Consider the following 22,771-nt stretch of genomic DNA (forward strand, 5'->3'; position numbering starts at 1 on the left):
GGTGGAATGGGAGAGAATCAGAAGAGTAAAACTGAGGAAACTCATGGGTTGAAGTAAAGACAGTTTAATAGGTAAAGCAAAAGCTGCACACGCAAGCAAAGCAAAACAAGGAATTCATTCACCACTCCCCATGGGCAGGCAGGAGTTCAGCCATCTCCAGGGAAGCAGGGCTCCATCATGCATAATGGTTTCTTAGGAAGACAGATGCCATAACTCTAAATGTCCCTCCACCCCTTCCTTCTTCTTTGTCCCAGCTTTATATACCAAGCATGATGTCATATAGTATGGAATATCTCTTTGATCAACCTGGGTCAGCTGTTCTGGCTGTGTCCCCTCCCAGCTTCCCATTCACCCCCAGCCTTCTCACTGGTAGGCCATCATGAGAATCACAGAATCACAGAATGGGAGGGGTTGGAAGGGACCTCTGCCTCTGAAGATCATCTGGTCCAACCCCCCTGCCAAGGCAGGATCACCTAGGGCAGGTTGCACAGGAACGCGTCCAGTCGGGTTTTGAATGTCTCCAGAGAAGGAGACTCCACAACTTCTCTGGGCACCCTGTTCCAGTGCTCCGTCACCCTCACAGTAAAGAAGTTTTTCCTCATGTTGAGGTGGAACTTCCTGTGTTATGGTTTGTGTCCATTGCCCCTCGTCCTATCACTGGGCACTACTGAAAGGAGACTAGCTCCATCCTCCTGACAGCCACCCTTCAGCTATTTATAGTCATCAGTAAGGTCCCCTCTCAACCTTCTCTTCTCCAGACTAAACAGCCCCAGGTCTCTCAGCCTTTCCTCATATGAGAGATGGTCCAGTCCCTTAATCATCCTGGTAGCCCTCTGTTGGACTCTCTCCAAAAGTTCCCTGTCTCTCTTGAACTGGGGAGCCCAGAACTGGACACAATACTCCAGATGAGGCCTCACCAGCGCAGAGTAGAGGGGGAGGAGAACCTCTCTTGACCTGCTGGTCGCACTCTTCTTAATGCACCCCAGGATATCATTGACTCTCTTGGCCACCGGCGTACATTGCTGTCCCATGGCTAACTTCTTGTCTACCAGGACTCCAAGGTCCTTCCCCATGGAGCTGCTTTCCAGCAGGTCAAGCCCTAACCTGTACTGGTGCATGGGGTTCTTCCTCCCCAGGTGCAAACACTACACTTGTCCTTGTTAAATTTCATGAGGTTCCCCTTCGCCCAACTCTCCAGTCTGTCCTTGACTACTTAGCAACAACTCAAAATATCAGCACATTATTAACATTTTCACATCACAAATCCAGAACATAGCCTCATATTAGCTCTATGAAGAAAATTAACTTTATCCTGGCTGAAACCAGGACAAACCATTACCCCTTGTCCTATAGGCTTGAAACAGGCCTGGAAGATCATTTTTCCACTCTTTGGTTTCATTGCTACGCTATATCTGTTTTTTTCTGACAGGTATTTGGCCTATTCAGACCAGATATCCTCAGGGTATTCAGCTCCCTGAGCTGGAAGACAAAGACAGAGAGCAAAATAAACCCCCGATAATCCAGGAGAAATCACTTAATGACCTGCTACACTACTTGGAAACTCACAAGTCTATGGGATCCACCCAAGAATACTGAGGGAGCTGGTGGAGGAGCTTGCCAAACCATTCTCCATCATTTATCAGCAGTCCTGGTTAACAGGGGAGGACCCATTTGACTGGAGGCTTGCCAATGTGACGTCCAACTACAGGAAGGGCCGGAAAGAGGATCCGGGGAACTACAGGCCTGTCAGACTGACCTCGGTACTGGGGAAGATTATGGAGATCCAGTGTTCCTCTACCCTTAGTGTAAAGACAAAGAGTCCTTCCTCTTGTGAAAATCCCCTGTGTCACTGTCCTGGTTTCAGCCAGCTGGGGATAAACCACGACAGTCCTTTTTGGCGCCCAACGTGGGGCACGAAGGTTTTGAGATAATGACAGGTTTGATTGGAATGTACTAGATAGAATTTATGGCTGTTATTGCTGTTTAGCTGTTAATTGCCAGGTGCCTGTGCTTGCCATGTGTTTGCTTTCCTTATGTATATTAGAGTCTAGTGCTCGTTAGTGGCTGCTTTTTGCTTTCGCTGCTGCTGTACTGCTGATCGTCTGACTCTGCTGTGCCTGGGAAGATTTTGATAACAGCAATGGCCTTGCACCTGGGCTGGCAGATGGCCGGGGTATTGCTGGGTTTTTTTTCTGTGCTGCTGTACTGAATAGGCTGGAACTCCACTGTGAACTTGAGTCGAAGGGACTGTGACCTGTGGGTGAGTCCATGTGGGAGCAGGACACCCCGAAGCGTCTGTGGCTGTGCATAAGCCCATGCCAGGAGCGGGTATATCTTGAAGCATCTGTGGCCATGGTTATGTCTGTGTCGCAGCAGGTATACCTCTGATGGGATTGCGGCACAAGGATAAGTCCACGCTGGAGAAGGTATGTCTCGAAGTGTCTATGGCTGTGGATAAGTCTATGTTGCAGCAGGTACACCTTGAAGCATCAGTGGTTGTGCATGAGGTCATGCTGGAGCACCTCAAAGTGTGTGGCCATGGAGAAGCCATCGACAGTGCAGGTACATTCCTGGAGGGACTGGAAATACGGGTAAAGCCACGTTGGAGCAGATTTATCTCTGGAGGTAATGTGGCCCGTGGAGGTGGCCGTTTTGGAGCAGGTGCACCTTGAAGTGACTGCAACTGTGGATGAGTCTATGCCACAGCAGATATACCCCTGGAGAGACTGTGGCTCATGGAAGGGACTGCAGTCTGTGGATAAGTCCAAGCTGGAGCAGGGGCAAGGGGAGGAGTTCGTTGCAATGTTAAACCCTATGGTCCAGTACAAAGGGCCCAGGGGTGGAGATTGTAATGGAAGTACCTTTAAACTGTTGTAACCCATGATTTGAGTTGCATGTTATAGGAACTACTATAGCAGGAACTACCTGAACGAATGGAGGACAAGCCTTACAAGAAGCAGTGCCAGTGCAGCAGTGACCTGACCTGAGCTGGCTTTGGTGCCCAGTAACTCCATGCAACACCCCACCTCGCCTGTCCTGAGTGACTACCATAAGGGATGGAGCCCAAAGTCATGGACTAAATGAACTCAGTAGACATTTCACAGACATTTTTTGAGGGAGGTTTGTGGACTAAGGGGATGATAATCTGTGTATTATATTAAAGGAGGGGAAGGGGAGTGGTGGTTAATGAGGTTGTATTGGATAGTGTGGAACCTGAGCATAACATAAATGGTATGGAATAAGGGGTGGATAATGTCCTGGTTTCAGCCAGGGTAGAGTTAATTTTCTTCATAGAAGCTAGCGTGAGGCTGTGTTTTGGATTTGGGATGAGAAAATGTTGATAAGGTGCTGATGTTTTGAGTTGTTGCTAAGTAGTCAAGGACAGTCCAGCTTCTCGTGCTGGCCTGCCAGCGAGCAGGCTGGGGGTGCACGGGAAGCTGGGAGGGGACACAGCTGGGACAGCTGACCCAGGCTGGCCAAGGAGATATTCCATACCATACAACGTCATGCTCAGTATATAAAGTTGGGACAAAGAAGAAGGAAGGGGTGGAGGGACGTTCGGCGTCTGTCCTCCCAAGAAACCATTACGAGTGACGGAGCCCTGATTCCCTGGAGATGGCTGAACACCTGCCTGCCCATGGGGAGTGGTGAATGAATTCTTTGTCTTGCTTTGCTTGCGTGCATGACTTTTGCTTTACTTATTAAACTGTCTTTATGTCAAACCATGAGTTTCCTCAGTTTTACTCTTCCGATTCTCTCCCCCGTCCCACCGTGGGTGAGTGAGTGAGCGGCTGTGTGGGGCTTAGTTGCTGGCTGGGGCTAAACCATGACAGTCACCAGCAAAGTGCAATGCTGGACATGGATACCGGATTGGACTTGATTTTAAAGGTCTTTTCCAGCCTTAATGGTTCTGTGATTCTCTGATTATTCCTTCCATCTTTATAGCAGCTTTGTATAATTTCAGTTAATACATCTTTCCAGGATACCCTATGCAGAATACGCCTTAATCTCACTGAGCCTTTTTGCATAACAGGAGCACAGAAATACCAAAACCATGATCTACTGGAAGTCCTTCTTTAAAATTTTCCTTTTCCTGGCAGAAAATAATTGATGGAAATTAAGCTACACATAAGCCAACCCTACTGCTAATCACTAGGTGAAGTTTTGTCTCTTTAGCTTCTTGTGTTCCCTGTCTGATTGAAAAGTCTCAGGGGCAGAGGCTATACTTGCACTGTGCTTGTGCTACACACAGCACACAATTACCTGCCTGCGGCTGTAGTAGCGCAAATAACAGTGAGTAGTTTGAGGGGAAGGAAGCTTAGCAGGTAAGACCAAAAAAAAAATTACAGTTAAGCAGTGATGAGAAGAATTCTCTGTTTACAGCTGGTGGTATCCTGTAGTGGTATCACAAGGGCATTTATGCCAGAGTGAGGATTACTCTAATTATTTTTGATACAACCACCCCTACCAGTTCAGTGCTCTAGTTTTTCAAGGCAATGAAAAAGATAAGAAGTTATACAGAAAAGCCATACATTTCCTAAAGAGATAAATTAGAAATATTCAGAATATACCTACGTGGATGAGAGATTTCTGGCTTTTATTTTGTTAGAATGACTTTAAGTACAGCATTTCTGAAATTTACTACATCAACTTATGATGAATCAAAGTAATCACTTTATTTTTCCTCTTTATAATCTCTTCACCCCTTTGTGATATATTACAGAGGCAGAATGGGTGATTTTTATTTATTTATTTACTTATTTATTTATTTTTAATGAACTGACTGGTCTTACAACTAATTTCTTGACAGGTTTTTGTTTTTTTTTTTTCCTCCTTCTATTAACTGAGTTAATTATAACAAAAACTAAAGTCAAGCCATGTTTCAAAAGATAATACTTTTCCCTGGTGAGAGTGAGAGCAATTCCCAGCATCCTTCAATAGAACAGTTAATTTTCTATTGCTTTAGTTTTGAAAAGCTTGCAGATCTGCAAATAAGAAAACGTAAACTGCATCCCAATATAGTACTCTGTCCTTGCTTTTTATTCCTTGATTAGTTGTACTTTAGCCATAAAACAGGAAAGTAAACAGATGAAATCATGAATCTAAAGATCAGTGTGTTACAAAGGAAGCACAGTAATTCAATTCAGTAGACATTACCTGTTCAGCAAATGTTTCATGGATAAACTCATTACCAGAGCTGCTCAGGGACACTCCCAAAGAGCCATTTTCCATCAGAATATGCAGTACCATCAAAAGCCATGGAAAATCAGGTCAGTTTTCCTGGAATTTCATTCTGGAAATAAAAAAGGAAAGAAATTGTCAAGAAGGTTGAATATCCTTTGATAGTGTATGCAGATCAACATCTTTTATTTCTTAAATTTACTTTTTAAAAAAATATATCCTACTTTTCATATTTTAATTGTGAATTACTATATTTTGCAGGGGAAAAAAAAGTCAAAATCAAAATTAAATGCCTCGATTTTCCTGAAACAAAATGCTTTTTATTACCTGACACAACTTCAAAGAAAATTTCCTTCAGAGTATTTTAAAGCATCTTGCTTCAATTCTCATACAGAATGTAGCCAAATTTTAAAATTTCAGAATCCATCACATAGTGCAACTTCCATTCAACTTCCATTCATGGTGCTTAGGGACATGGTTTAGTGGTGGACTTAGTAGCGCTAGGTTTATGGTTGGACTCAATGATCTTAAGGGTCTTTTCCAACATAAACCACTCTGTAATTCTAACTCTTCCACTCGCTAAAGGATATGAACCAAAATCTTCCTTGCACCAGTTAATGTTTATTTTTGTTCAGGAGAATGGTTTTCTCTGGAAGACAGTGTGGGAGCTGTCACATCCACTTCAAGATAGTGCAGGTCCAGTGAGCAGCTTTAGGAACTGATTTCTGAGGTGCTAAAACAGGCCTGAAAGTCACAGATCTGCCACTGTTCTACCAAAATTACCTGTCTTGCTTTATGCAAAATTGTGATAACTTCTCATAAGGAGTACAACCAGGTCAGGTAAAAACAAAAACACAACCCTCCATTTTTAAATTGTGTTTTTAAATTTTTAATTGTGTTTTATGCAGTTTAGGTTGCTCCCAGCAGTGTTAACCTCCTAGGAGCATACACTGTATACCAGGTTTAGAAGCGTGATTCAGACTTGAGATTTAAGACAATCCAGTGGTCAGAATCAGATCATAGCATACAAAGACAAGCATTTTCATTTAATATAAAGGCTAATTGTGCCCTAATAATAGTTGCCATAAGGGCAACTATTATTAAATAGTTGCTGTATTAAAAACTGTATTAAATAAGCAGACAAGGCATTTCTTTGTCCTGTGATTACTACTGCTACTCCATTTTGAGGACAAACTAGCCTTTTATGTGTTGTCTCAACAGAGCCCAAATTACTTTAAGTCTCAGTCTTCATTACATCTGTCTTCCCAACAGATTTTTCACAAGTTCCCCACATTCCCCACCTGTTTCTTTGGGGAAAATCCACACTGAAAACTTTAAACAAGATTCACTTCTTTTAAAGGCAGCCATGGCACACCAAGTAAGTATTATCTGATATATGAAGAACAGAATATGGAAATAAGCATACAAGATGATGGTTTCTGGAGAGAACTGTTAGTAACACCTGTAGACTGAGTGATGCAAAGATATTTAATGTTGAGATAAGGAAAGGAAAAATATTTCAAGGAAAGATAGAATATACTTGAGAATACTTTGAAGACTACTCAGTCAGATGAAGCAATCGAAGTCCTGGAGTGAGGAATCACTTTGCTAATATAAATGAAAGAAAAAGGCATGACCATAAAAGATTATTCTTATAACACAATAACGCATAAACTTTTTTTTTTTCCCCTTGAAAACATATGAAATGCCTCTGCCATGAAAAGAATATTTGGGGTTTTTTTCTCCCCATATACATAAAAAGGATGATTCTGCTTTTAAAATAAATATTTGTTCCTAGGCTGTTCTTCTATATTTTAAAACATAACAATACAATTCATCTATATTCATACTTGGTTATGTTCCCTGTAGATGTATAAGGATGATTATTTTCTCCAGCAGATGAGACAGTTGAACACATACCAAACAAACTTTGGCAAAGTCTGTAGAATGAATCCTTTTAAATCATAGAGAGTTTAGGAAATATGTATGTACATTTTTACTTCCAGATAAAACAGTAAAATTCTTATTCCTTGTTCTGTATTTCAGCTTCCTGACAAATCCTGAGTAAATTTGAGATTTGCATCAATATGTTTTCAAGTTCGAAAGTCCCCTTTCCTGAATCTTTCTCCCTCATAATTTCTCTGGAGTACCAATTGGTTTACATATATTTCCCACCCTAGTGGGTGGGAAAATGATCTATGATCAGATCTGTCTCCAAGTGTGAAGCACTGAAACAAAGTTTGTATGTAACTGCTGCTGCTGAAGACAAACAAGAAATTCTCAGATTTTATTTTAGTGTAAACCATTGATATCACCCAGGGTTTTGTTTTGGTTTTTTTCCTTGGATAAATCTTATGCATTATAGAGCATCCTGTGCATGGTAGCTGGAAGTCTCTGTGCATTGAGGTTGAAGTGGGCTACTAAAAATCTTGTGATTTTTTCTCTCTATTCTTCCATTATCTCCTAGAACTAGGCTACCTTTTTTACCCTGCAGAAAGACCATTAAGGATGGTCACAACAGGAACATACACCAGGTGAGAAGACATTAAATGTACACCACTACTACAAAGGTTCAGTCTTGTAGTCCCAGCACAGAGAGACATTTTGGTAGGACTTTGAAACATACCACAGCAACAGATACTGCTTCTGCCATAGGTTTCTGCTTCTAACCCATGTGAGACAAAGAGGAGGAATAAAAGAGTGGATGGGAGCAATGAGGCTAAGAGTAGGAGTAACAAATGGGAGAGGATTCTTTATAAGGAACCTTTCTTGGCATAGATTGTCTCATGGATGTTTCTAGGCTCAGCAAGCAAGGACAGATGGATGGGAAAGGAGTTCACGGCAGATTATGAAATCCTAAATCTAATAAAACAATTGTGCCTTTATCCTTTCAAATCTGCTTTTAAACCTTTGGTCTTTGTTCTTGTGTAGAGATTCAATGTATATTTTGCCAACTCCCATTACCTCAGATAGCATTGTAAAACCAGATTTTTCTAACCCTTTTCCTTAGCATGTGCATTGTTTTACCACTTCTCAGTCCCTAATGTTAACAACCTTCCTGTGGAAGATCTGTGATATCTTTCAGACAGGACAGGCAATATGTGTCAGGAATCTCGCCAGCTCTAGGTGACTCATCACATATGGAGGCACCAAATGAAACAGTTTTTTATAAAATTAATCAGAATTTGTAAGCCTACACAGCAGATTCCCCAAGTCACATTTCACATGCTCTAAACACTAATTACAATCTGCCATTTAAACCTGAGATGCAAAGAAACTCTATATTACAACTTTTATTTCATTTGAAGAAGAGAGATTCTCAAAGGCTCAAGGGCTGTGATATGCTTGTCTCACTAACATGCAGGAGGTATTAGGTGCTGCCTGGCTGAAAATTGCCTCTGTAAGTGAGGAGTTTTACTGTGTTTCATATTACACCACAAATTTTTCATGATGTCATTGCAAAGCCATAATTCTGTTCAAGTTCATTCAAAAGGCCCATGAACCTTAGCAAACCTTTTGATAAATATCTGAGTTTTAAGGCAAGTTTTATGTTTTACCATCAACATCACCAACAGTTTTAAACATACCTCAGTATGTTGAGTCTCTTCGTGGCAGTATATGCAATCCAGGCAACTGCACAAATCACTGCAGCCCTTAATTCAGGTCTGTGAGCCATTGTTATTAAAGCAATAATTTTGTACACTTTATTCCAATAATTTGGTACTCTCATTACAAAAGTGTAAGCTTCTTCAGCTTTTACTCTCATGCATTCATCGTCTCCACTCACACAAAAATTAAATCTTTCCTTTCCTTTCCTTTCCTTTCCTTTCCTTTCCTTTCCTTTCCTTTCCTTTCCTTTCCTTTCCTTTCCTTTCCTTTCCTTTCCTTTCCTTTCCTTTCCTTCCTTTCCTTTCCTTTCCTTTCCTTTCCTTTCCTTTCCTTCCTTTCCTTTCCTTTCCTTTCCTTTCCTTTCCTTTCCTTTCCTTTCCTTTCCTTCTTTCCTTTCCTTTCCTTTCCTTTCCTTTCCTTTCCTTTCCTTTCCTTTCCTTTCCTTTCCTTTCCTTTCCTTTCCTTTCCTTTCCTTTCCTTTCCTTTCCTTTCCTTTCCTTTCCTTTCCTTTCCTTCCTCTCCTCTCCCCTCCCCTCCTCTCCTCTCCTCTCCTCTCCTCTCCTTTGCTCTCCTTTCCTTTCTCCTTTCCTTTCCTTTCTCCTTTCCTTCCTTTCTCCTTTCCTTCCTTTCTCCTTTCCTTTCTCCTTTCCTTTCTCCTTTCCTTTCTCCTTCCTTCCTTTCTCCTTTCCTTTCTCCTTTCCTTTCTCCTTTCCTCCTCTTCTCACCATTTCCTCTGCTAAAAAACATTGGAGATCTTTCCTCCAGCAAAAAGTGATATAGACTGGCTCACCTCCATCTCTGGTCCTGACACATTTATTAAAACTCTATTCAGATACTGTTTTTACATCTAATTTTAAATGCACAACACTGCATACAACCTTTATCTCTTGTCAGAATTGAAGTCATGCTTCCAACCCTACTGCCCTTCATACCCACGTATAGGACATCCCTTGTTGCAAGTGTAACTAATTCTTTTAATTATCTGATTATTCCTGAGTGATATATATGATATATATACAAATATAACGTATGCACATATATAATCAATATGTGTTAAAATAAATTAATTAAAAGAGAAAGCAAAGAGGGAAACCCTGTTAACAGGGTTTAGCATTGTCCCTTCTTGTTATTTATGGTAAGTTACATGCCAGCTGTGTGAACAGAACTGATCATGATAGAAAGGCAGGATCAGCCTGCAGTCTCCCAGTTCCAGCAGATTTCAGCTCAAGCCACCAGTCGGTTTCTAGCACGCACCATGCCCACAGTGCTGGACTTTCTGAGCACAAGGAGCAAAATGCCGATCCCCTGCACAGAAGGAACAATCACATGCAAACAACAAAGTCCATTTATATTCAAGGCAGAATTCATAGCCACTACTGTTGTCAAAAACAGTGTTGAAACACAATGAAAATCAAGACCTATGGTTAAAAAGTTCATATGTTTTGTAAGGAGTACTCTCATTCTCACTAATACATCCATAAAACTCCTTAGACTGATCATATTCTACCAGAAAGGTTGATAGTGGTTAAGTAAGGACAATAATTTTGAGTTTAAGAAGATTTATTTTTCTACTGACAGTATTTCTTTTTCAAGAATCCTTTCTTTAGCATCTTACACTTACCATGATTATGAGGTTACCTGTATTTTTAGAACCTTTTTCTGAATTTCTCAAGCACACCTCTACTAAGAATAAAGAATCTCACCCAGGAGATCATACTAACACAGCTCTACGAAAAAGAACCAGGGAACTACACCCATAATCACCTGCATTGCTTCACTGTTAGCTTCCTCACACACTCTGTTTTGGGCTGTTTCAACTAGCTGTCGCCAAGACAAGGGAAGACCTGAGGTATCCCTCAAGCCAGGGTTACTCCAATGAGACTGTATGGATGAGATTGTACAAGATTTGGTTCCCTCCATCCACATTCCCCTGAAAGTCCCCATAGTTCTGGCAGAGAGCATATGAGATCCTCTATGGACAGCCACCAGCAAAAACATGGAGTTTCCCAGTTTTCTATCACTGGTCTTATGGCCACTGAGGTACTGAGCCTTGAAAAGTGGTTTGCAAGTTAAGCATAACTAAACAGAAAGCAGCACTAACCAGAAAACCTACGCAGGTGCAGCACTGCAGCACTTGACGCAGCTCTGTCAAGTATGGTGTGCTGCATAGTGAACACCTAGGTATGCAGCACGTACATATATCATTCTATAAAACGTCACTCTCGTGGATTACAGCACAGCCCTCAGATCATTTGAGTTGCTTTGAACTGAAGAAATTCAAACTGAAGAAAACCAAAACCACACAACATAGCTTTTATTTCCTAAGGGCACTACATGGGCTGCAGAGGAGACCAAAACCAAGTGCCACGCCATGTGGACAGTCTACTTAGAGGAGATTGAACTTCACCAATGAGGCGATGAGCCAGGCCATGCCAGTCTAGCTCTGATCCTCTTTTATTTAGCAGTAAGAAGGCAGCTAGGGGATTTCACTGCCCGCTACCACAGCCAATCACAGTAGATAATCTGATTCCTAAATTCATTGTCTTCTGTTTTTAAACCTTTGGACAAGGACAGTGTAGAGGAGGGAGTTTTGATGTCACTAGTCTGCTTGGCAGCCGCTTGGAAGGATGTTCTGAAAATCATTACTCTAATAAAAAAACACCCATCTAGTTTAGAGTTCAGTTATTCGTGGCCAACTTACATAAACTTGTACTTAATGCCAAAATTGGTCCTTAGGTTAAGTAGCTCTTCTTTTTTCCCGGTTGCTGATTCCTCTCTGATGCATTTGTCTGAGCTAAACAAGCTAAATTTTTAACTTCCTCTTACAGGAGACAGGCTTTTTGTCTCCTTGGTCATCTTAGTAGCCCTTCTCCAAGCCTATTCTACTTTCTATTTATCATCATTTTAAAAAATGGTTGTTTAATGCAAAATGTGTTCTAAAGCCTTCCATCTGCTGCAATTATATTAATGGAACAGCAGAAGCTTGATTTCCAGCTCTTACAGTGTGTATGCTTCCTTTATTGGTTCATAGAGTAAGAATTCAGACATGACAGATGCCTTAAAAATCTGGATTTCTAGGCTTGCAATTTTATATATTAAAAATACTGTTTATTTTTAGAGACTGGAAGCCATATTGGGTACCATTCCTTTCATTTTATTTTAGGGGTTCAACTTAGCAGCCTCAGCAGAGATGCCATTGTGGACTAGTATATGCAGCTGTCACCACAGTCTCCCATAATTCCTTTGTTGTATGTGCCATTTTTTGTTGTTGTATTGGGTATACATGACAAGGTTTTGGTAGTGAGAAGGCTACAGGGGTGGCTTCTGTGAAAAGATGTCAGAAGCCTCCCCTATGTCCAACAGAGTCAGCCCCAGCCGGCTCCAAGATGTCCCGCTGCTGGCCAAAGCTGAGCCCATCAGCGATGGTGGTAGTGGCTCTCTGATAACACAGGTAAGAAAGAGAAAAAACTGAGGTGCGGTAGCAGCCAGAAGAGAGGAGTGAGAATATGTGAAAGGAACAACTCTGCAAACACCAAGGTCGATGAAGAAGGAGGGGCAGGAGGTGCTTCAGGTGCTGGAGCAGAGATTCCCCAGCAGCCCGTGGACCATGCTGAGGCCGCCTGTGCCCCTGCAGCCCATGGTGCTCCACACTGGAGCAGATCTCCACCTGCAGCGCAGGGGCGTCCACACTGGAGCAGGGGAATGCACCCAAAGGAGACTGTAACCCCATGGAGAGCCCAGGCTGGAGCAGGCTCCTGGCAGGACCTGTGGCCCCGTGGACAGAGGAGCCTGCCTTCAAGAAGGTTTGCTGGCAGGATTTGTGACCCCGCAGGGGACCCAGGCTGGAGCAGCCTGTTCCTGAAGGACGGCACCCGTGGGGGGACCCAGGCTGGAGCAGTTCGTGAAGAACTGCACATGTGAAGAGGGACGCACATTAGAGAATTTTGTGGAGAGCTGTGTCCCATGGTAGGCACCCCACGCTGGAGCAGGGGCAGAGTGTGAGGAGTCCTCCCCCTGAGGAGGAAGGAGCAGCAGAGACAGCGTGTGATGAACTGACCACAACCCCCATTCACTGACCCCTGTGCCACTGAGGGGTGACGGTAGAGAAAACCAGGAGTGACGCTGAGCTTGGAAGGAAGCGAGGGGTGGTGGGAAGGTGTTTTTAAGATTTGGTTTTGTTCTCATTATCTTGCTCTGATTTGATTTGCAATAAACTAAACTAATTTCCCCAAGTCAAATCTGTTTTGCCCATGATGGTAATTGGTGAATGATCTCTCCCTGTCCTTATTTTCACCCACGAACCTTTTGTTGTATTTTCTCTCCCCTGTCCAGTTGTGGAGGGGGAGTGATAGAGCTGCTTTCGTGGTCACCTGGCATCTAGCCAGGGTAAACTCACCACAACATGTCGAAAGTGCAGTTTCAACTTCTGGTGAACTTTTCTCAGCACATTTCTTTGAAATATTTTTCTAAGTTTATTTTGAAATAAAATATAATTTAATGGCAATTCAGGTTTTTTTTAATTTGTTCATATATTTCATGATACAAACAGCAACTTGAAATACAGTACGTATTTCTAGTCATATTAGATATGACATGGCAATCTACATTGCTGCTAATGCGTCTTAAGATGAATAATATGATAATTAAAATGTTCTAATTTTAGAAATGTTATTATAAACTGGTATTACCCAATGCTGCTGGAAACATCTGATTTTTCTCGATCAATCTGTATTGTAATCAAACAATTTCATACTTTTGATCTAGAAAGTTAGATGGCTGTTTATAAGTCTAAAGAACAGCTTTTTGCGGTACCCTAGAAAAATGATTCTCAACCAAGACCTAAATTTTGGAAAGACCTTCTGCACTGGTGGGTACATCAGCCCAGATTCATCCTGCTCCACCTTAGGCATCAAACTCAAAGTCCTAAGTTGGGATCTGTGGGGATTTTAATTTGTAAATTTTTCACAGTTGTTTTAGTTGGCTAGGGTGATAGGCAGGAACAATTTCAGGGGAAAAATAGCATCCTTTAAAGCTATATTGTCTATGAAGACAACAGAAAAACAATAGGTACCTCTACCTCAAGGCCTGCAGAGGAAGATCCCCTAATTACAGCAGGTCTCTGTTCCTACTAATCTGGAGTCTCCAACAGATGAGCTTGTCAACACCTTTACTATGAATATAAGGAACCAATAGAAAATATTAGTTGTGTTGTCCAGTCCATTCTGCCTGTAACTCTTTTCTTTCACCTTAGTGCACTAGTAGACCAGAGCAAGAGTCCCCCCTTCCAGCTGCCTTTCTACGACTTACCGCACGCAACGCTACAGGCTTGGGAAGGAGTGGCTGGAGAGCTGCCCAGCAGAAAAGGACCTGGGGGTGCTGGTTGACAGCCGGCTGAGCATGAGCCAGCAGTGTGCCCAGGTGGCCAAGAAGGCCAACAACGTCCTGGCCTGTATCAGAAATAGTGTGGCCAGCAGGAGTAGGGAAGGGATCGTGCCCCTGTACTCGGCACTGGTGAGGCCACACCTTGAATCCTGTGTTCAGTTTTGGGCCCCTCACTACAAAAAGGATGTTGAGGTGCTGGAGCATGTCCAGAGAAGAGCAACAAAGCTGGTGAGGGGTCTGGAGCACAAGTCTTATGAGAAGCGGCTGAGGGAACTGGGGTTGTTCAGTCTGGAGAAGAGGAGGCTGAGGGGAGACCTTATCGCTCTCTACAACTACCTGAAAGGGGGTTGTGGCGACGAGGGTGCTGGTCTCTTCTCCCAAGTAACTAGTGATAGGACGAGAGGAAATGGCCTCAAGTTGTGCCAGGGGAGGTTTAGAGTGGATCTTAGGAATAATTTCTTCACCGAGAGAGTGGTCAGGCATTGGAACAGGCTGCCCAGGGAGGTGGTAGAGTCACCATCACCGGAAGTGTTCAAAAAACATGTGGACATGGCACTTTGGGACATGGTTTAGTGGGCATGGTGGTGTTGCATTGATGGTTGGACTTGATGATCTTAAAGGTTTTTTCCAACCTTAATGATTCTGTGATTCTGTGATTCTGTGACTCATGCTTTACTGGCAGCACAGGGACTCTGTTTCAAAGGGTGTGCATTTACTTATTTTTCAACGCTACTTCCTAGGTTATACATCTTCCTACAGTATGAGTTATGTAGATTTGGTCTCCTGGTTAAGGAGATCCTACTTTCCAACTCTCTTATTTCTATGATGCATGATCAAATTGCTCAGCAGTTAGGCAAAAGTTGGAGATAACCATATCTAACACTCCAGATTTCTCTAGCAAGTTACTCCTGTGATGTAGATAGAGCTTAAATGCCTGAATATGACTTGCAGAAGAGCTTTGGATGGAAATAAGAGCTTAACACCCAAGTTAGGAGCCCAGAGAGTTACAAGCTAGAGTACAGAGCTAACTAATAAATTTAGATGGCCTTAAGCTTAGACAGTCCTGAAAATTTGTATGATTAAATTGATGCCTGGGATTTAAATGATTTCAGGAAATGGTTCCAATACGCAGGGATTTCAGGTGTTGTTCCTTCTTATGCTGTGCCACCTTACAGTCACTAGAAAAAGAGGTACCTCCAGAGAGTTATTCAGCCAACTGAAGATGTGACTCTGGAGATGCCTGTCACCATTGATTACAGATGTAATTAAGGTTTTAACTTAATTATTAAGTTAAACTAGTTAGAGGCTTTAAGTTAAATGAGTTGAACATAAACCTGATTGCTTCCATTATTTGCATCCTCCAAGTCTCTGGAGAAGATACTTGAAATAAGAACTTATGCTTGATACATACCACATGTATCAAGTACCACCATATAAAGTAGCAACTACAGTTCACATTTATACTTAAATACTTTGGTTGTTATATGATTTCATAGTACGATATGTACTCATATTATCTCACCTCACTTTAACACCTACAAAAGATATAAAACATACATTTTACCTAGAATGCCTTTAGAGTCAATAGAATGAGGTAAGTGCTTTGTGATTCAACTGACTTGCTGAAGTTGTCTAGCTACAGTTGAGACACGTTGCACACTAGAAGTGCCAATCTCCTTTGCCAGTCCCAAAGGGATTCTAAATGGCTAGATCTGATTCAGATGTCTGCAACTCAAATGTAGGAGAAATCAACCTCTCTCCAATTCCATCTTGTATACTGTAACATAATATCGTGCATTGCTGTTTGTGTGTTTGAAATAATAAAAGATATAAAAAGAAAAGCATATTTCTGAGGAAAAATTTAATTTTAATTTGAAATTTTATAAAATATTACAATTTGCTTTCCAAGTGGCTTTGGGGAAAACACTGATTTTTAAAAAATCAGACTCAAGGAAAATTGAAAATCTCAGCATCTCATATGAAGTAGAAATGCTTAGTTTTGAACAACTGTTTTCAGTTAACATACAAGTATTTGCATAGCTTGTACTAGAGAGTGATAGAAATACTTGTTCCAGTTCCTTAAAATCAATAAGTTGATGATGTCTAGGTAAGAAAACACAGCCTTTATGTGTGTTTTGGAATAAAATAGCCCATGTAATTTTATTTTACACTTAAGGACACTCAGCTGAGAATGCTATGCACACATTACCATCCATAATTTAATTTTGCATGTAATTTCATGCACACTATGAATCCATCTCAAGCCTACTGTATGTCTACAGAGATCTCATATTTTTGTAAGCAAATCTCACTTAGGCTGCACACATCAAATCATTGTTAAGACAATCAACTGAAAGAGTACAGCCCAACAACACAAGTATTAATTTAATAAATTAATTCCACAGATATATTTATCCCTTGACTAATGAAGACTTTAAAACCCTCAAAAAGTGAATGAAGGAGTAGTGTTCCCAGAAGCATTTGCCTAAAGCAATTTGAGGTTATTCGCAACCGGCACAATGCACAAAGTCACGGTAAATCCAAGTTTGCATGCTGCACTTGATTCAGCTCTTACAGAACTGGCAGGGAACTGAAAGAAACAGTTCATCCCCTGCTTCGGTGATTTCTTATGAGGGAGTTTGCCATAGAGCCTGCTGGATTATTTTAAAAGGTTTTCAACTAGAAAAAAGTTAACCTAACAGCTGACATATATCGGGGAGAGAAATTAAACTGAAAAACATTATGTGGCGTCCCCCTTTCCCTCCCATTTATTTTCTCTTACAGTGTTAACACAAGGCCCAGATCTTTAGTAGATCAGCTGTATAATATATTACCTGCCTTGAGACTCCAACGCAAGGGTTGCTCTGCTTCCAGCTCCCACTCCTGCTTAGCTGGTGTCTAGAGGTATTGTGGAAGGGAACTGCTGGTCAATCCGTGTGGATTGCTGTGCATTGGAGCGGCCCCAGAGGATCAGGCAAAGCCATGGTGGGGGAGCCAGCTCTGTAGCATGTAGCTATGAAATTGTGATGACTGGTCTTGGCGCTACCTGTGCATCATGTTTTCAGACCTCTCCCAGGTTCTGAAATACAAGAAGAATTTGGCCCTGAAACCTGCTTTGAACTCTGATCTGTGACAGCCTGCTAGGGAGGGCACGTACGGATGTAGGACCAGATTCCTACACAAGCATCACACCTGCCCATACCCCCCCATATCATTTGCAGAATTTCACTATTGACTGTAAGCTTTGGACTTTATAAGGAAGTCCACTGAGCTGCTGGATGAATGTTCACTGCAGGGTCTCAGCAAGCCTGATGTGTCTAGACTATATTTGGCTTATGACGTGTGCACTGTTGCCTTGCAGTCACCATGTGTTTGTCAAGGTGTGTGGAACAGCTCTGCAGGCAAAAAAGGTCATCAGAAGTTCTTGACATGGGAGCTAGAGGCAGAAAAACCAACTCACAGTTTCTGGAACTTAACAGGTAAGGTGGCTCCATATCAGAAATGACCTCGCTTCACAGACTGATCATCAACTTCACTGCAATTGGGAAAAGATTTGAAATGTTCAGAGAACTGGAACTAAATAAATATGATTTTTTTCATATCTTAATTAGATATGCTTAGGGAAACTGCTTAGATAGACTAATAATAAATTAAATACAGCTTCACCAAGATGTTTTTTGTAATTATGGTGGAAGTTGTGATACAGTCTGAAGTTATTATCAAACGTAATTGCAACATTAAGAAGGTTACACAGTATCATTCAGTTGTGAAGGTTTAAAGCTATAGTCTTGCGCAAAATACTGTTCTCTAACACCTGCACATAGAAAATTGTTAATAGGACTGACCTTTAGCTGAGGGGAAGTGAAAAAAAAGACTGGTAGATTACCAGACTAAAAGGCATCCGTGAAGAAATATTTAAAAAAAAAAAAAAAAAAAAGAAAGAAATAAGAAAAGAATATTCTTGGAAACCTATTCAGCAAATAAAAACTAAATCGTGGAATTTATTAAAACAAAAGATAAAATAAATATTTTATTTTTTAAATAGCATTAGTCATAATATGACGGTGGGACAAACTTTTTAGCAGGGCTTGTTGCAATAGGACAAGGCGTAACGATTCTAAACTAAAAGAGGGAAGATTTAGACTAGATAGAAGGAAAACATTTTTCACAATGAGGGTGGTGGAACACTGGCACAGGCTGCCCAGAGAGGTGGTAGATGCCCCATCCCTGGAAACATTCAAAGTCAGGTTGGATGAAGCTCTGAGCAACGTGATCTAGTTGAAGATGTCCCTGCTCATTGCAGGGGGTTGGGCTAGATGACCCTTAAACGTCCCTTCCGACCCAAACTACTCTACTATTCTATGATTTGAGAATTGTTATCAGTGTGTGAATTTCCTGCGAAGCCAATTTAAACTCTTCTCACGGGTATAAAAAATTTATGATGTGCTCAGAGAAGGCAAATGCACACTTTCTTCAGCAATCAAAAACCATTTCCAGGTTCACAGTTTTACAGACCTGTTTTAAAAATCTCATAGCCTAGTGTAAGGAAATATGTGAAAACAGGCAATTGTCTTTCTTCCTTTTTCCCATATTTATATGAAATCTATTCTGTCAGGTGCAAAATTCAACTAAAAATGAGCCAAACACAATTATAAATAAAAGCAAAGCTGCAGGAACTTTAATAACACAGTTTAAATACTCAAAATACTTAATAACATGGGGAAAATAACAGTATGTTACAGTTGGCAGATTCTACTGATTCATATGCAACATAATGCTTCAACGAAACAAATTTGCCAAGCATAGGTGATCTCTTTTAGATACCTAACTGCAATGCTGTCAGTGAAGGAAATATTTCTTCATCTTTTCCGATGGAATCACCACCCTTATTTTTGGAAAACCAGGATTCACAAATTTGTAGATTGCCTCTCAAGCTTTGACTGTCATTGTAGCTCAGAGCCTGAAGTAGCTCTGAACCCTGAAGTAGGCCAATTAACTCCGCAGCTTTAACAAAGACAAAAAAAGAAAATTATTTTGGTAGAAATAGGTATCCACGGTTGGAAGGAACAAGGATATATAAGTAAAAACTTCGTCTGTGGGCTAAGCCTTCTGCACATCCTGGTCTGACTGGAGGGTGATGTCAGTCCCTCTTCACTCTTCTTGATCCAAATCAATGCTTTCCCTATACAGAGCAACAGTGTGGTAGTAGAGATACCTGACACAAAGCTAATGAAGACGGTGGCCATGTGTCAAGTGTGAGGAGCAAGAGTAGACTTCAATCTCGCTAACTAGCAGCTACTCTCTAGGTGCCTTGAGAGCCAGCACCCCTGAAGGACCTTATTGCTTCATCAGCACTGGAGAGGGGCAAGAGGCTTTGAAGGCAAAGCAAGTCAAGGCATTTAGCTTGAGATCTTCCTCTAGAAATTTTCAAAGGCACTTACTTCATGACAAGTACTTCTCTAGACATCTACAAATTTTGACTAAAGCACAAAGCCAATGTTAAATGAGCTGGTTTTCCCTTTGGCTTTCCCCCACACACCCCCGTTAGCAACACACAGACACAAACATATGGATAATATCTGTTGTATGTACCCATTGTAGATGATGTCTGTTAAAATCAAGGGAAGACCTTGAGAATTGAAGGAAAGTTATAGAAAAAAATATACATGAATAATGTATCAGAGAAAGTGGGGATTTAATAAGTAGAAAAAGTCTCAGATAATAAATTTGACTTTTAAACAGGAACAAAAAATGTCACTCTTGCTTGAGCTGGATTTTAATGCAATCTTCAAGGTGTAAGAAGTGTGGAAAATCAATAGCAAATCCCAGTGTCCTTATGCTGAGATATTCAAAATGCTAGCTCTAATGGGAGTCATATAAAAGCAGTCATAAACCAGTGCTGATCAGTTCACACATGTGCTGTAAAGAGATACAGTTCAGAATTTAAATACCTCATATATCTTTTGTAAAAAGCTTCCCCCCCCTTATAATAATAAGTTTAAACAACATTGCAGTCTTTTTCAAAACTGAGACCACAGATGTGAAGATAGATAATATTTGAGAAATTATTTTCTCTTCTTGGGTAATTATCATTAATGAAAGAAAAAAAAAATCTTAAATCCTAATAAATCAGAGACAGAATTGACTGACCATGCATCCAAATTGCTGCATTATTCACACTGGAATTACTCCAAAGATTAGCTGCAAATTGCCCTCTAAATTGAATTTATGGTTTCATTTTTCATAACTACTGTGTTGTGACAGATGAGAAGAATCTCTGAGAAAAATGACAGTGATGGACCCAATTTCTTAGTACTCTATCTTCAAGACAGAACTAAACTATCTCTATTTACCGTGAGGTTTTGTACAGTCTATTTTGGCAAGCATAAAAACCTGTTATGAAATACAATATATCCTATTTTATACATCAGTCAGTAAAAATATCAGAGAAAACCTCCACATTTTATTTGAAAAAGGAGGCCAATCAAATTAAAATAAAGTGAAGTTTCACAGACAGGCACCGTACAGATAAAAATACCAATTTACACCTATTTAAAACCTTGCACTCTATCATCACTGTGCATCTTCTCTCTGTTCCAAAGGATCCTCAGTGTACACGTAATGTGTAGAATTGGAAAGAAAATTAAGATATCAGGGTATCCTGAAGTGGACACACCACAACAGGGATTGGGATCTTTGTTGAGGAGTTGTTTTGTGCTTTTTTTGTGCAGTAGCTAGCAGAAATGGAACTTGACTGTCCAAGGTATTGTGGCAATACAAGCTATAAATAATAATTACAATAATCTCGAAGTTCACAAAGCTTCTGGGCTGGTACATAAAAACTGAAATACTAGGCTGACAGATATTAGAGACAAATGTTTTGCCCTGAAATGGCTCTTACGTATAACTTGTATCAAACAGGAAAAATAAAAACACAGGGGTTTTTTTCAGGTTTTCAAACTAGGTTTATATAGTCCAGGCCTCTTGGGCTAGAAATAATTGAAAGCAAGTTTGAGATTAGGTTTAGGTCACGAACACAGTTGATGCCTGAAGGTTTTCAGGGACAAAAAATATGGGAACATTTATAATGTACATTAGATAAAGTCAGTACAAGTGCTACAGATAACTGCAGTTTAGGTATTTCTAGCACACTCACTGAGAACCCGCATTTTTCTTTCATGTTAGAAAAACATGATTTAATAACTACACTAACAACAAAAGGCCAGAATCTTTCCCACTTATTCATATTGACATTGAACTTCCTTTCCAAGTAATATCACTGTCTCCGGTGAAATCTTCTGAGTTTGAATAAGAATAGGAGAAAATACCCCACATCACCCAGTGTTTATAGGGCAGGATATGTTTTTGATGCATTTTACTTATCTTTTGCAGTACAGAGATTCATCTAATGGCTCCAGGATCAGCACAGACATTCCAGCAGATCCACCAGCTCTGAGAATTTCTAGATCTTCTTCCAAAATTCAACTAATAACGACAGCAATAACAGTAACATTAATAGCAATTGATAGAGGTTTTAATTACTCAGTTCTCTAAGTGCAGTAGTATTTATCCATTTTACACGTGTCAAAACCCAAGGACAGCAAATGAATTGCTGGGAGTACTTCAGCCACCTAGAATTGACATCTCCAAAGTCTCAGTCCACCGTCATCCACTAGGGTCCTCTACAAGTAGGTATGAATATTTTATCCAGAAACTCTACCTAAACCATGGGGCTGATGCATTCCATGATGTCTTTCACAGTGTTGGCTCCCTGATCACTGAAATAAACATATCTTCTGGAGTTTTCCAGGGCTTACTTTGTGCCATATAGTCATATTTCTTCATAGGATGGGACAGAAACCTGGTAGGGAGAAGACAGAAGGTGGTGCCTGCTCAGGTCTTGTTCAGACGTGTAATCAGACCATGATGTGCACCCTGATCCGGGAGCAGGATAGTGTTCTCTTGCCCTGAACACCCCAGAAGTTCCTTACCAACTTCATAGACACAAAAAAATTCCATTTTCGTTCCTGATATCATGCTAAAAACAATGGCATAAATATGTAGCAGAATAGATAAAGGAAGAAAAATTACCTGCCTTTGATGATAATTATATATAACTGCCAAAAAACTGCAGTTTTCAAAGCACTGCACAAAAAGATAAACTAATGAATCAACACAACACCATCCTAGTTATTACAAAGCAAATTAGATGGAGTGATGTTAACCTTATTTTACGTATGAAGAATAGAAAAGGAAGGACCTTATGTTTTAAACTCTGCACAATCAGAGCAGCAGCACATTTACGATTGCACACACATACTTTCTTTATGAAAAAAAGAGTCTTAAACTGTTTATTCAAGGTCACAGAGAAAGTTTAAGGCAAAACAAAGAATAGACCAGTGCTCCACCTAATTTTTAGGCCTGTATTTTAAGTGAAAGATTCCCCTGCAATATGCACAGTAGGAATAGGTAGTCTTACTCTTCTAAGTTTTTCACTTTGGCAGATATACAATCTATATGCAAATAGATATACACTTATTTTTCTGTAACTGCATGAGCAATGATTTGAACTGGCTGCAGTAAGCAGCAGCATGAAGTT

The sequence above is a fragment of the Phaethon aethereus genome (assembly GCF_964289735.1).
Source record: "Phaethon aethereus genome assembly, chromosome: 1".
In the NCBI taxonomy this organism is placed as follows: Eukaryota; Metazoa; Chordata; class Aves; order Phaethontiformes; family Phaethontidae; genus Phaethon; species Phaethon aethereus.